The 14,731-nt window shown below is 45.2% G+C and overlaps 7 non-coding genes across 7 annotated transcripts; all 7 read right to left on the bottom strand.

Annotated features, from left to right (window-relative positions):
• Positions 1-601: 601 nt before the first annotated feature.
• Positions 602-720, bottom strand: trnal-caa (transfer RNA leucine (anticodon CAA)). Its single transcript has 2 exons — positions 683-720; positions 602-647 (listed from the first exon to the last, which is right to left on the bottom strand). It is a non-coding gene; the product is annotated as a tRNA-Leu (tRNA).
• A 2,135-nt stretch (positions 721-2,855) lies between these two features.
• trnal-caa (transfer RNA leucine (anticodon CAA)) lies at positions 2,856-2,974 on the bottom strand. Its single transcript has 2 exons — positions 2,937-2,974; positions 2,856-2,889 (listed from the first exon to the last, which is right to left on the bottom strand). It is a non-coding gene; the product is annotated as a tRNA-Leu (tRNA).
• Positions 2,975-5,109: 2,135 nt separating this feature from the next.
• On the bottom strand, positions 5,110-5,228 carry trnal-caa (transfer RNA leucine (anticodon CAA)). Its single transcript has 2 exons — positions 5,191-5,228; positions 5,110-5,155 (listed from the first exon to the last, which is right to left on the bottom strand). It is a non-coding gene; the product is annotated as a tRNA-Leu (tRNA).
• A 2,134-nt stretch (positions 5,229-7,362) lies between these two features.
• trnal-caa (transfer RNA leucine (anticodon CAA)) lies at positions 7,363-7,481 on the bottom strand. The gene is made up of 2 exons: positions 7,444-7,481; positions 7,363-7,408 (listed from the first exon to the last, which is right to left on the bottom strand). It is a non-coding gene; the product is annotated as a tRNA-Leu (tRNA).
• Positions 7,482-9,616: 2,135 nt separating this feature from the next.
• trnal-caa (transfer RNA leucine (anticodon CAA)) lies at positions 9,617-9,735 on the bottom strand. The gene is made up of 2 exons: positions 9,698-9,735; positions 9,617-9,662 (listed from the first exon to the last, which is right to left on the bottom strand). It is a non-coding gene; the product is annotated as a tRNA-Leu (tRNA).
• Positions 9,736-11,870: 2,135 nt separating this feature from the next.
• On the bottom strand, positions 11,871-11,989 carry trnal-caa (transfer RNA leucine (anticodon CAA)). The gene is made up of 2 exons: positions 11,952-11,989; positions 11,871-11,916 (listed from the first exon to the last, which is right to left on the bottom strand). It is a non-coding gene; the product is annotated as a tRNA-Leu (tRNA).
• Positions 11,990-14,124: 2,135 nt separating this feature from the next.
• Positions 14,125-14,243, bottom strand: trnal-caa (transfer RNA leucine (anticodon CAA)). Its single transcript has 2 exons — positions 14,206-14,243; positions 14,125-14,158 (listed from the first exon to the last, which is right to left on the bottom strand). It is a non-coding gene; the product is annotated as a tRNA-Leu (tRNA).
• Positions 14,244-14,731: the final 488 nt, after the last annotated feature.

The raw sequence follows: 14,731 nt of genomic DNA, 5'->3' as shown, positions 1-14,731 counted from the left end.
ACAAGGCACTGTGCAGGTATTGTGCGCTTGGCCATCAACATTCGTGTGAACATTGCAATCTGAGAGAGCCAGCCTCCAAAGGCATCAAGTCTGGCAATGTCGAAGTGCTGATGAGGAAAGAGCTTGGCTGTGGTGCCCCTTCTTCAGGGAAAATGTTAGCCCGGCAAATAGGATTGGAAGGAATTGTCGAAGTAAGAGAGTAGAATTGAGTGGGGTTTTGGTGTGCAAGAAGTGCGATTCTTTGAGCATGTTGTCCTGTTTGTGAAAAGCAGCAGTGCGTGCAGTGGGATTGCAAGTCATAATGCTAGAAAGCAATGAGGAATGCAGCAAGGAGGTGGGGCATAAGATAATTTAGTCAGAGTGCTGGCATTGGAGTGTGGGAAATGGTTGATGGCAGAAGTGTGATTTGAAGCATTATGTGGAAGGACAGGCTTAGGATTTGTGAGGTTTCCTGAGGAAAGGCCATGTTTGTGGAGCTGTGCCTTGTGTTTGTTGGCAAATGGCAGTAGGATTGAAGTAATTGAAGGAGGCACGTGCAAATTGCAGGCAAGCTGAGCAGGCAGTGTGATGCTGTGAGGTTTTGTGTGGATGAAAAAAGTGATGTCAGGAGTGGGATTTGAACCCACGCCCCTTAAGAGAGACCAGAATTCCAGAGCCACAAGAGAGGCAAGGACAAACACTCCTTGAGTCTGGCGCCTTAAACCACTCAGCCATCCTGACAGCTGGTTGTGTCTGTATTGGAAAGTGTGCTCCAAATGTTTACACTAACTGCTGTATAACATTTGTTCCTTCTGTGCAAACACAAACCAGAAACAGGCAGTCTCAGCTTGGATCAAAAATATTGCTTTCAGGACACAAAACAGCTCATCATGGTCAATCGTTACTTTTCACACTGGAGGATGGTAGACAGTGGTGTTGCGCAAGGGTCAGTCATAGGACTAGCGGTGTTTTTTTTGGAGATGTAGAAATAACTTGGATATTGCAACTGAGCAGAAGATTTCAAAATTTGCCAATCATACCAAACTTGGAGGAATGGCAAACGGTGAGCATGATACAAATTGACTTCAAGAGGACATAGATAGCCTAGCAGAATGGGCAGACAAGTGGCAAATGGAATTTCATATCAACAAGTGTGAGGTGATGCATTTTGGCAGAAAGGATGGGCTGAGCTCATATAGACTTAATGGCACAGTTGGAAAGAGTGTGCAAGGACAGAGGAACCTGGGGTTGCATGTGCATAGATTTATGAAGGTTGCAGGACATATTGAGAGTGTGGGCAGCAAAACATAGAGGATCTTGGGCTTCTTACATAGAATCATTGAGTACAAAAGCAGCAAAGTTATGCTGAACCTTTATAAATCTCTGGTCAGGCCACAACAGGAGTATTGCGTACACTTTTGGTCATCAGGCTTTAGGTTGGATGTGAAAGGTTACAGAGGAGATTGACCAGAATGGTTCCAGGGATGAGCGATTTTAGCTGCAAGGTTAGGTTGCAGAAGCTGGGGTTGTTCTCAGAGGAGCAACGGAAATTGCGGAGAGATTTGATTGAGGTGTAAAGATTATGACCGTTTGAGATAAGGCAGGCAAAGAAAACGTGTTCCCAGTAGCTGATGGTACAGGGACTAGGGGACACAGATCGAAAGTTTTGGGCAAGAGATGTATGGGGAATATGAGGAAGAACATTTTTATCCAGCTACTGGTAATGAGCTGGAACTCGCTGCCTTTGAGGGTGTTGGAAGCAGAGACAATGAATGATTTCAAAAGAAAATTGGATGGGCACTTGAAGGAAATAAACTTTCAGGTCTAGAGCTATGGGACTGAGTGGATTGTTCTATGGAGAGCCGGCATACGCTGGATGGGCAGAATGGCCTCCTTCTGTGCCGCAAATGACTCTATGACTCGAAGACCATTTGTTAATCATACTTGACTTATCAGGCCGTGCCGGCAAGGAAATTCATCGTTCCAGCACTGCAAACAACAATCAGACACACATCTTTCGTGCAACAACTTGCATTTTGCATCCTTTTCCCATACACTTTTTCTTGCTCAACTTGACCAAAGACAAGCAACACAGTTGCCATTCAAAGCCAAGGCCTTCTAATATAACCACAATCCAATAATGGTTCCAAGCAGGACATTTCAGCCTCTCATTCCCATGCCTTTCTTTGCATCACAATATATTATTGCGACAAGTGCTAATTGGAGCCCTGCTGCCAAGAAAATCACCAGGATCTCCCTACCTTTGTGAGGGCAAACAAGGCACTGTGCAGGTATTGTGCGCTTGGCCATCAACATTCGTGTGAACATTGCAATCTGAGAGAGCCAGCCTCCAAAGGCATCAAGTCTGGCAATGTCGAAGTGCTGATGAGGAAAGAGCTTGGCTGTGGTGCCCCTTCTTCAGGGAAAATGTTAGCCCGGCAAATAGGATTGGAAGGAATTGTCGAAGTAAGAGAGTAGAATTGAGTGGGGTTTTGGTGTGCAAGAAGTGCGATTCTTTGAGCGTGTTGTCCTGTTTGTGAAAAGCAGCAGTGCGTGCAGTGGGATTGCAAGTCATAATGCTAGAAAGCAATGAGGAATGCAGCAAGGAGGTGGGGCAAAAGATAATTTAGTCAGAGTGCTGGCATTGGAGTGTGGGAAATGGTTGATGGCAGAAGTGTGATTTGAAGCATTATGTGGAAGAACAGGCTTAGGATTTGTGAGGTTTCCTGAGGAAAGGCCATGTTTGTGGAGCTGTGCCTTGTGTTTGTTGGCAAATGGCAGTAGGATTGAAGGAATTGAAGGAGGCACGTGCAAATTGCAGGCAAGCTGAGCAGGCAGTGTGATGCTGTGAGGTTTTGTGTGGATGAAAAAAGTGATGTCAGGAGTGGGATTTGAACCCACGCCCCTGAAGAGAGACCAGCATTCCAGAGCCACAAAAGAGGCAAGGACAAACACTCCTTGAGTCTGGCGCCTTAGACCACTCGGCCATCCTGACAGCTGGTTGTGTATTTATTGGAAAGTGTGCTCCAAATGTTTAAACTAACTGCTGTATAACATTTGTTCCTTCTGTGCAAACACAAACCAGAAACAGGCAGTCTCAGCTTGGATCAAAAATATTGCTTTCAGGACACAAAACAGCTCATCATGGTCAATCGTTACTTTTCACACTGGAGGATGGTAGGCAGTGGTGTTGCGCAAGGGTCAGTCATCGGACTAGCGGTGTTTTTTTTGGAGATGTAGAAATAACTTGGATATTGCAACTGAGCAGAAGATTTCAAAATTTGCCAATCATACCAAACTTGGAGGAATGGCAAACGGTGAGCATGATACAAATTGACTTCAAGACGTCATAGATAGCCTAGCAGAATGGGCAGACAAGTGGCAAATGGAATTTCATATCAACAAGTGTGAGGTGATGCATTTTGGCAGAAAGGATGGGCTGAGCTCATATAGACTTAATGGCACAGTTGGAAAGAGTGTGCAAGGACAGAGGAACCTGGCGGTGCATGTGCATAGATTTATGAAGGTTGCAGGACATATTGAGAGTGTGGGCAGCAAAACATAGAGGATCTTGGGCTTCTTAAATAGAATCATTGAGTACAAAAGCAGCAAAGTTATGCTGAACCTTTATAAATCTCTGGTCAGGCCACAACGGGAGTATTGCGTACACTTTTGGTCATCAGGCTTTAGGTTGGATGTGAGAGGTTACAGAGGAGATTGACCAGAATGGTTCCAGGGATGAGCGATTTTAGCTGCAAGGTTAGGTTGCAGAAGCTGGGGTTGTTCTCAGAGGAGCAATGGAAATTGCGGAGAGATTTGATTGAGGTGTAAAGATTATGACCGTTTGAGATAAGGCAGGCAAAGAAAACGTGTTGCCAGTAGCTGATGGTACAAGGACTAGGGGACACAGATCGAAAGTTTTGGGCAAGATATGTATGGGGAATATGAGGAAGAACATTTTTACCCAGCTACTGGTAATGAGCTGGAACTCGCTGCCTTTGAGGGTGTTGGAAGCAGAGACAATGAATGATTTCAAAAGAAAATTGGATGGGCACTTGAAGGAAATAAACTTTCAGGTCTAGAGCAATGGGACTGAGTGGATTGTTCTATGGAGAGCCGGCATACGCTGGATGGGCAGAATGGCCTCCTTCTGTGCCGCAAATGACTCTATGACTCGAAGACCATTTGTTAATCATACTTGACTTATCAGGCCGTGCCGGCAAGGAAATTCATCGTTCCAGCACTGCAAACAACAATCAGACACACATCTTTCGTGCAACAACTTGCATTTTGCATCCTTTTCCCATACACTTTTTCTTGCTCAACTTGACCAAAGACAAGCAACACAGCTGCCTTTCAAAGCCAAGGCCTTCCAATATAACCACAATCCAATAATGGTTCCAAGCAGGACATTTCAGCCTCTCATTCCCATGCCTTTCTTTGCATCACAATATATTATTGCGACAAGTGCTAATTGGAGCCCTGCTGCCAAGAAAATCACCAGGATCTCCCTACCTTTGTGAGGGCAAACAAGGCACTGTGCAGGTATTGTGCGCTTGGCCATCAACATTCGTGTGAACATTGCAATCTGAGAGAGCCAGCCTCCAAAGGCATCAAGTCTGGCAATGTCGAAGTGCTGATGAGGAAAGAGCTTGGCTGTGGTGCCCCTTCTTCAGGGAAAATGTTAGCCCGGCAAATAGGATTGGAAGGAATTGTCGAAGTAAGAGAGTAGAATTGAGTGGGGTTTTGGTGTGCAAGAAGTGTGATTCTTTGAGCGTGTTGTCCTGTTTGTGAAAAGCAGCAGTGCGTGCAGTGGGATTGCAAGTCATAATGCTAGAAAGCAATGAGGAATGCAGCAAGGAGGTGGGGCAAAAGATAATTTAGTCAGAATGCTGGCATTGGAGTGTGGGAAATGGTTGATGGCAGAAGTGTGATTTGAAGCATTATGTGGAAGGACAGGCTTAGGATTTGTGAGGTTTCCTGAGGAAAGGCCATGTTTGTGGAGCTGTGCCTTGTGTTTGTTGGCAAATGGCAGTAGGATTGAAGTAATTGAAGGAGGCACGTGCAAATTGCAGGCAAGCTGAGCAGGCAGTGTAATGCTGTGAGGTTTTGTGTGGATGAAAAAAGTGATGTCAGGAGTGGGATTTGAACCCACGCCCCTGAAGAGAGACCAGAATTCCAGAGCCACAAGAGAAGCAAGAACAAACACTCCTTGAGTCTGGCGCCTTAGACCACTCAGCCATCCTGACAGCTGGTTGTGTCTGTATTGGAAAGTGTGCTCCAAATGTTTACACTAACTGCTGGATAACATTTGTTCCTTCTGTGCAAACACAAACCAGAAACAGGCAGTCTCAGCTTGGATCAAAAATATTGCTTTCAGGACACAAAACAGCTCATCATGGTCAATCGTTACTTTTCACACTGGAGGATGGTAGACAGTGGTGTTGCGCAAGGGTCAGTCATAGGACTAGCGGTGTTTTTTTTGGAGATGTAGAAATAACTTGGATATTGCAACTGAGCAGAAGATTTCAAAATTTGCCAATCATACCAAACTTGGAGGAATGGCAAACGGTGAGCATGATACAAATTGACTTCAAGAGGACATAGATAGCCTAGCAGAATGGGCAGACAAGTGGCAAATGGAATTTCATATCAACAAGTGTGAGGTGATGCATTTTGGCAGAAAGGATGGGCTGAGCTCATATAGACTTAATGGCACAGTTGGAAAGAGTGTGCAAGGACAGAGGAACCTGGGGGTGCATGTGCATAGATTTATGAAGGTTGCAGGACATATTGAGAGTGTGGGCAGCAAAACATAGAGGATCTTGGGCTTCTTACATAGAATCATTGAGTACAAAAGCAGCAAAGTTATGCTGAACCTTTATAAATCTCTGGTCAGGCCACAACAGGAGTATTGCGTACACTTTTGGTCATCAGGCTTTAGGTTGGATGTGAAAGGTTACAGAGGAGATTGACCAGAATGGTTCCAGGGATGAGCGATTTTAGCTGCAAGGTTAGGTTGCAGAAGCTGGGGTTGTTCTCAGAGGAGCAACGGAAATTGCGGAGAGATTTGATTGAGGTGTAAAGATTATGACCGTTTGAGATAAGGCAGGCAAAGAAAACGTGTTCCCAGTAGCTGATGGTACAGGGACTAGGGGACACAGATCGAAAGTTTTGGGCAAGAGATGTATGGGGAATATGAGGAAGAACATTTTTATCCAGCTACTGGTAATGAGCTGGAACTCGCTGCCTTTGAGGGTGTTGGAAGCAGAGACAATGAATGATTTCAAAAGAAAATTGGATGGGCACTTGAAGGAAATAAACTTTCAGGTCTAGAGCTATGGGACTGAGTGGATTGTTCTATGGAGAGCCGGCATACGCTGGATGGGCAGAATGGCCTCCTTCTGTGCCGCAAATGACTCTATGACTCGAAGACCATTTGTTAATCATACTTGACTTATCAGGCCGTGCCGGCAAGGAAATTCATCGTTCCAGCACTGCAAACAACAATCAGACACACATCTTTCGTGCAACAACTTGCATTTTGCATCCTTTTCCCATACACTTTTTCTTGCTCAACTTGACCAAAGACAAGCAACACAGTTGCCATTCAAAGCCAAGGCCTTCTAATATAACCACAATCCAATAATGGTTCCAAGCAGGACATTTCAGCCTCTCATTCCCATGCCTTTCTTTGCATCACAATATATTATTGCGACAAGTGCTAATTGGAGCCCTGCTGCCAAGAAAATCACCAGGATCTCCCTACCTTTGTGAGGGCAAACAAGGCACTGTGCAGGTATTGTGCGCTTGGCCATCAACATTCGTGTGAACATTGCAATCTGAGAGAGCCAGCCTCCAAAGGCATCAAGTCTGGCAATGTCGAAGTGCTGATGAGGAAAGAGCTTGGCTGTGGTGCCCCTTCTTCAGGGAAAATGTAATCCGGCAAATAGGATTGGAAGGAATTGTCGAAGTAAGAGAGTAGAATTGAGTGGGGTTTTGGTGTGCAAGAAGTGCGATTCTTTGAGCGTGTTGTCCTGTTTGTGAAAAGCAGCAGTGCGTGCAGTGGGATTGCAAGTCATAATGCTAGAAAGCAATGAGGAATGCAGCAAGGAGGTGGGGCAAAAGATAATTTAGTCAGAGTGCTGGCATTGGAGTGTGGGAAATGGTTGATGGCAGAAGTGTGATTTGAAGCATTATGTGGAAGGACAGGCTTAGGATTTGTGAGGTTTCCTGAGGAAAGGCCATGTTTGTGGAGCTGTGCCTTGTGTTTGTTGGCAAATGGCAGTAGGATTGAAGGAATTGAAGGAGGCACGTGCAAATTGCAGGCAAGCTGAGCAGGCAGTGTGATGCTGTGAGGTTTTGTGTGGATGAAAAAAGTGATGTCAGGAGTGGGATTTGAACCCACGCCCCTGAAGAGAGACCAGAATTCCAGAGCCACAAAAGAGGCAAGGACAAACACTCCTTGAGTCTGGCGCCTTAGACCACTCGGCCATCCTGACAGCTGGTTGTGTATTTATTGGAAAGTGTGCTCCAAATGTTTACACTAACTGCTGTATAACATTTGTTCCTTCTGTGCAAACACAAACCAGAAACAGGCAGTGTCAGCTTGGATCAAAAATATTGCTTTCAGGACACAAAACAGCTCATCATGGTCAATGGTTACTTTTCACACTGGAGGATGGTAGGCAGTGGTGTTGCGCAAGGGTCAGTCATCGGACTAGCGGTGTTTTTTTTGGAGATGTAGAAATAACTTGGATATTGCAACTGAGCAGAAGATTTCAAAATTTGCCAATCATACCAAACTTGGAGGAATGGCAAACGGTGAGCATGATACAAATTGACTTCAAGACGACATAGATAGCCTAGCAGAATGGGCAGACAAGTGGCAAATGGAATTTCATATCAACAAGTGTGAGGTGATGCATTTTGGCAGAAAGGATGGGCTGAGCTCATATAGACTTAATGGCACAGTTGGAAAGAGTGTGCAAGGACAGAGGAACCTGGCGGTGCATGTGCATAGATTTATGAAGGTTGCAGGACATATTGAGAGTGTGGGCAGCAAAACATAGAGGATCTTGGGCTTCTTAAATAGAATCATTGAGTACAAAAGCAGCAAAGTTATGCTGAACCTTTATAAATCTCTGGTCAGGCCACAACGGGAGTATTGCGTACACTTTTGGTCATCAGGCTTTAGGTTGGATGTGAGAGGTTACAGAGGAGATTGACCAGAATGGTTCCAGGGATGAGCGATTTTAGCTGCAAGGTTAGGTTGCAGAAGCTGGGGTTGTTCTCAGAGGAGCAATGGAAATTGCGGAGAGATTTGATTGAGGTGTAAAGATTATGACCGTTTGAGATAAGGCAGGCAAAGAAAACGTGTTGCCAGTAGCTGATGGTACAAGGACTAGGGGACACAGATCGAAAGTTTTGGGCAAGATATGTATGGGGAATATGAGGAAGAACATTTTTACCCAGCTACTGGTAATGAGCTGGAACTCGCTGCCTTTGAGGGTGTTGGAAGCAGAGACAATGAATGATTTCAAAAGAAAATTGGATGGGCACTTGAAGGAAATAAACTTTCAGGTCTAGAGCAATGGGACTGAGTGGATTGTTCTATGGAGAGCCGGCATACGCTGGATGGGCAGAATGGCCTCCTTCTGTGCCGCAAATGACTCTATGACTCGAAGACCATTTGTTAATCATACTTGACTTATCAGGCCGTGCCGGCAAGGAAATTCATCGTTCCAGCACTGCAAACAACAATCAGACACACATCTTTCGTGCAACAACTTGCATTTTGCATCCTTTTCCCATACACTTTTTCTTGCTCAACTTGACCAAAGACAAGCAACACAGCTGCCTTTCAAAGCCAAGGCCTTCCAATATAACCACAATCCAATAATGGTTCCAAGCAGGACATTTCAGCCTCTCATTCCCATGCCTTTCTTTGCATCACAATATATTATTGCGACAAGTGCTAATTGGAGCCCTGCTGCCAAGAAAATCACCAGGATCTCCCTACCTTTGTGAGGGCAAACAAGGCACTGTGCAGGTATTGTGCGCTTGGCCATCAACATTCGTGTGAACATTGCAATCTGAGAGAGCCAGCCTCCAAAGGCATCAAGTCTGGCAATGTCGAAGTGCTGATGAGGAAAGAGCTTGGCTGTGGTGCCCCTTCTTCAGGGAAAATGTTAGCCCGGCAAATAGGATTGGAAGGAATTGTCGAAGTAAGAGAGTAGAATTGAGTGGGGTTTTGGTGTGCAAGAAGTGTGATTCTTTGAGCGTGTTGTCCTGTTTGTGAAAAGCAGCAGTGCGTGCAGTGGGATTGCAAGTCATAATGCTAGAAAGCAATGAGGAATGCAGCAAGGAGGTGGGGCAAAAGATAATTTAGTCAGAATGCTGGCATTGGAGTGTGGGAAATGGTTGATGGCAGAAGTGTGATTTGAAGCATTATGTGGAAGGACAGGCTTAGGATTTGTGAGGTTTCCTGAGGAAAGGCCATGTTTGTGGAGCTGTGCCTTGTGTTTGTTGGCAAATGGCAGTAGGATTGAAGTAATTGAAGGAGGCACGTGCAAATTGCAGGCAAGCTGAGCAGGCAGTGTAATGCTGTGAGGTTTTGTGTGGATGAAAAAAGTGATGTCAGGAGTGGGATTTGAACCCACGCCCCTGAAGAGAGACCAGAATTCCAGAGCCACAAGAGAGGCAAGAACAAACACTCCTTGAGTCTGGCGCCTTAGACCACTCGGCCATCCTGACAGCTGGTTGTGTCTGTATTGGAAAGTGTGCTCCAAATGTTTACACTAACTGCTGGATAACATTTGTTCCTTCTGTGCAAACACAAACCAGAAACAGGCAGTCTCAGCTTGGATCAAAAATATTGCTTTCAGGACACAATACAGCTCATCATGGTCAATCGTTACTTTTCACACTGGAGGATGGTAGACAGTGGTGTTGCGCAAGGGTCAGTCATAGGACTAGCGGTGTTTTTTTTGGAGATGTAGAAATAACTTGGATATTGCAACTGAGCAGAAGATTTCAAAATTTGCCAATCATACCAAACTTGGAGGAATGGCAAACGGTGAGCATGATACAAATTGACTTCAAGAGGACATAGATAGCCTAGCAGAATGGGCAGACAAGTGGCAAATGGAATTTCATATCAACAAGTGTGAGGTGATGCATTTTGGCAGAAAGGATGGGCTGAGCTCATATAGACTTAATGGCACAGTTGGAAAGAGTGTGCAAGGACAGAGGAACCTGGGGGTGCATGTGCATAGATTTATGAAGGTTGCAGGACATATTGAGAGTGTGGGCAGCAAAACATAGAGGATCTTGGGCTTCTTACATAGAATCATTGAGTACAAAAGCAGCAAAGTTATGCTGAACCTTTATAAATCTCTGGTCAGGCCACAACAGGAGTATTGCGTACACTTTTGGTCATCAGGCTTTAGGTTGGATGTGAAAGGTTACAGAGGAGATTGACCAGAATGGTTCCAGGGATGAGCGATTTTAGCTGCAAGGTTAGGTTGCAGAAGCTGGGGTTGTTCTCAGAGGAGCAACGGAAATTGCGGAGAGATTTGATTGAGGTGTAAAGATTATGACCGTTTGAGATAAGGCAGGCAAAGAAAACGTGTTCCCAGTAGCTGATGGTACAGGGACTAGGGGACACAGATCGAAAGTTTTGGGCAAGAGATGTATGGGGAATATGAGGAAGAACATTTTTATCCAGCTACTGGTAATGAGCTGGAACTCGCTGCCTTTGAGGGTGTTGGAAGCAGAGACAATGAATGATTTCAAAAGAAAATTGGATGGGCACTTGAAGGAAATAAACTTTCAGGTCTAGAGCTATGGGACTGAGTGGATTGTTCTATGGAGAGCCGGCATACGCTGGATGGGCAGAATGGCCTCCTTCTGTGCCGCAAATGACTCTATGACTCGAAGACCATTTGTTAATCATACTTGACTTATCAGGCCGTGCCGGCAAGGAAATTCATCGTTCCAGCACTGCAAACAACAATCAGACACACATCTTTCGTGCAACAACTTGCATTTTGCATCCTTTTCCCATACACTTTTTCTTGCTCAACTTGACCAAAGACAAGCAACACAGTTGCCATTCAAAGCCAAGGCCTTCTAATATAACCACAATCCAATAATGGTTCCAAGCAGGACATTTCAGCCTCTCATTCCCATGCCTTTCTTTGCATCACAATATATTATTGCGACAAGTGCTAATTGGAGCCCTGCTGCCAAGAAAATCACCAGGATCTCCCTACCTTTGTGAGGGCAAACAAGGCACTGTGCAGGTATTGTGCGCTTGGCCATCAACATTCGTGTGAACATTGCAATCTGAGAGAGCCAGCCTCCAAAGGCATCAAGTCTGGCAATGTCGAAGTGCTGATGAGGAAAGAGCTTGGCTGTGGTGCCCCTTCTTCAGGGAAAATGTTAGCCCGGCAAATAGGATTGGAAGGAATTGTCGAAGTAAGAGAGTAGAATTGAGTGGGGTTTTGGTGTGCAAGAAGTGCGATTCTTTGAGCGTGTTGTCCTGTTTGTGAAAAGCAGCAGTGCGTGCAGTGGGATTGCAAGTCATAATGCTAGAAAGCAATGAGGAATGCAGCAAGGAGGTGGGGCAAAAGATAATTTAGTCAGAGTGCTGGCATTGGAGTGTGGGAAATGGTTGATGGCAGAAGTGTGATTTGAAGCATTATGTGGAAGGACAGGCTTAGGATTTGTGAGGTTTCCTGAGGAAAGGCCATGTTTGTGGAGCTGTGCCTTGTGTTTGTTGGCAAATGGCAGTAGGATTGAAGGAATTGAAGGAGGCACGTGCAAATTGCAGGCAAGCTGAGCAGGCAGTGTGATGCTGTGAGGTTTTGTGTGGATGAAAAAAGTGATGTCAGGAGTGGGATTTGAACCCACGCCCCTGAAGAGAGACCAGAATTCCAGAGCCACAAAAGAGGCAAGGACAAACACTCCTTGAGTCTGGCGCCTTAGACCACTCGGCCATCCTGACAGCTGGTTGTGTATTTATTGGAAAGTGTGCTCCAAATGTTTACACTAACTGCTGTATAACATTTGTTCCTTCTGTGCAAACACAAACCAGAAACAGGCAGTGTCAGCTTGGATCAAAAATATTGCTTTCAGGACACAAAACAGCTCATCATGGTCAATGGTTACTTTTCACACTGGAGGATGGTAGGCAGTGGTGTTGCGCAAGGGTCAGTCATCGGACTAGCGGTGTTTTTTTTGGAGATGTAGAAATAACTTGGATATTGCAACTGAGCAGAAGATTTCAAAATTTGCCAATCATACCAAACTTGGAGGAATGGCAAACGGTGAGCATGATACAAATTGACTTCAAGACGACATAGATAGCCTAGCAGAATGGGCAGACAAGTGGCAAATGGAATTTCATATCAACAAGTGTGAGGTGATGCATTTTGGCAGAAAGGATGGGCTGAGCTCATATAGACTTAATGGCACAGTTGGAAAGAGTGTGCAAGGACAGAGGAACCTGGCGGTGCATGTGCATAGATTTATGAAGGTTGCAGGACATATTGAGAGTGTGGGCAGCAAAACATAGAGGATCTTGGGCTTCTTAAATAGAATCATTGAGTACAAAAGCAGCAAAGTTATGCTGAACCTTTATAAATCTCTGGTCAGGCCACAACGGGAGTATTGCGTACACTTTTGGTCATCAGGCTTTAGGTTGGATGTGAGAGGTTACAGAGGAGATTGACCAGAATGGTTCCAGGGATGAGCGATTTTAGCTGCAAGGTTAGGTTGCAGAAGCTGGGGTTGTTCTCAGAGGAGCAATGGAAATTGCGGAGAGATTTGATTGAGGTGTAAAGATTATGACCGTTTGAGATAAGGCAGGCAAAGAAAACGTGTTGCCAGTAGCTGATGGTACAAGGACTAGGGGACACAGATCGAAAGTTTTGGGCAAGATATGTATGGGGAATATGAGGAAGAACATTTTTACCCAGCTACTGGTAATGAGCTGGAACTCGCTGCCTTTGAGGGTGTTGGAAGCAGAGACAATGAATGATTTCAAAAGAAAATTGGATGGGCACTTGAAGGAAATAAACTTTCAGGTCTAGAGCAATGGGACTGAGTGGATTGTTCTATGGAGAGCCGGCATACGCTGGATGGGCAGAATGGCCTCCTTCTGTGCCGCAAATGACTCTATGACTCGAAGACCATTTGTTAATCATACTTGACTTATCAGGCCGTGCCGGCAAGGAAATTCATCGTTCCAGCACTGCAAACAACAATCAGACACACATCTTTCGTGCAACAACTTGCATTTTGCATCCTTTTCCCATACACTTTTTCTTGCTCAACTTGACCAAAGACAAGCAACACAGCTGCCTTTCAAAGCCAAGGCCTTCCAATATAACCACAATCCAATAATGGTTCCAAGCAGGACATTTCAGCCTCTCATTCCCATGCCTTTCTTTGCATCACAATATATTATTGCGACAAGTGCTAATTGGAGCCCTGCTGCCAAGAAAATCACCAGGATCTCCCTACCTTTGTGAGGGCAAACAAGGCACTGTGCAGGTACTGTGCGCTTGGCCATCAACATTCGTGTGAACATTGCAATCTGAGAGAGCCAGCCTCCAAAGGCATCAAGTCTGGCAATGTCGAAGTGCTGATGAGGAAAGAGCTTGGCTGTGGTGCCCCTTCTTCAGGGAAAATGTTAGCCCGGCAAATAGGATTGGAAGGAATTGTCGAAGTAAGAGAGTAGAATTGAGTGGGGTTTTGGTGTGCAAGAAGTGCGATTCTTTGAGCATGTTGTCCTGTTTGTGAAAAGCAGCAGTGCGTGCAGTGGGATTGCAAGTCATAATGCTAGAAAGCAATGAGGAATGCAGCAAGGAGGTGGGGCATAAGATAATTTAGTCAGAGTGCTGGCATTGGAGTGTGGGAAATGGTTGATGGCAGAAGTGTGATTTGAAGCATTATGTGGAAGGACAGGCTTAGGATTTGTGAGGTTTCCTGAGGAAAGGCCATGTTTGTGGAGCTGTGCCTTGTGTTTGTTGGCAAATGGCAGTAGGATTGAAGTAATTGAAGGAGGCACGTGCAAATTGCAGGCAAGCTGAGCAGGCAGTGTAATGCTGTGAGGTTTTGTGTGGATGAAAAAAGTGATGTCAGGAGTGGGATTTGAACCCACGCCCCTGAAGAGAGACCAGAATTCCAGAGCCACAAGAGAGGCATGAACAAACACTCCTTGAGTCAGGCGCCTTAGACCACTCGGCCATCCTGACAGCTGGTTGTGTCTGTATTGGAAAGTGTGCTCCAAATGTTTACACTAACTGCTGTATAACATTTGTTCCTTCTGTGCAAACACAAACCAGAAACAGGCAGTCTCAGCTTGGATCAAAAATATTGCTTTCAGGACACAAAACAGCTCATCATGGTCAATGGTTACTTTTCACACTGGAGGATGGTAGACAGTGGTGTTGCGCAAGGGTCAGTCATAGGACTAGCGGTGTTTTTTTTGGAGATGTAGAAATAACTTGGATATTGCAACTGAGCAGAAGATTTCAAAATTTGCCAATCATACCAAACGTGGAAGAATGGCAAACGGTGAGCATGATACAAATTGACTTCAAGAGGACATAGATAGCCTAGCAGAATGGGCAGACAAGTGGCAAATGGAATTTCATATCAACAAGTGTGAGGTGATGCATTTTGGCAGAAAGGATGGGCTGAGCTCATATAGACTTAATGGCACAGTTGGAAAGAGTGTGCA

This window comes from Heterodontus francisci, chromosome 23, assembly GCF_036365525.1.
Source record: "Heterodontus francisci isolate sHetFra1 chromosome 23, sHetFra1.hap1, whole genome shotgun sequence".
NCBI lineage: Eukaryota > Metazoa > Chordata > Chondrichthyes > Heterodontiformes > Heterodontidae > Heterodontus > Heterodontus francisci.
Note: the sequence above shows the minus strand (reverse complement) of the source record. Positions and strands in the feature narration are given on the sequence as shown.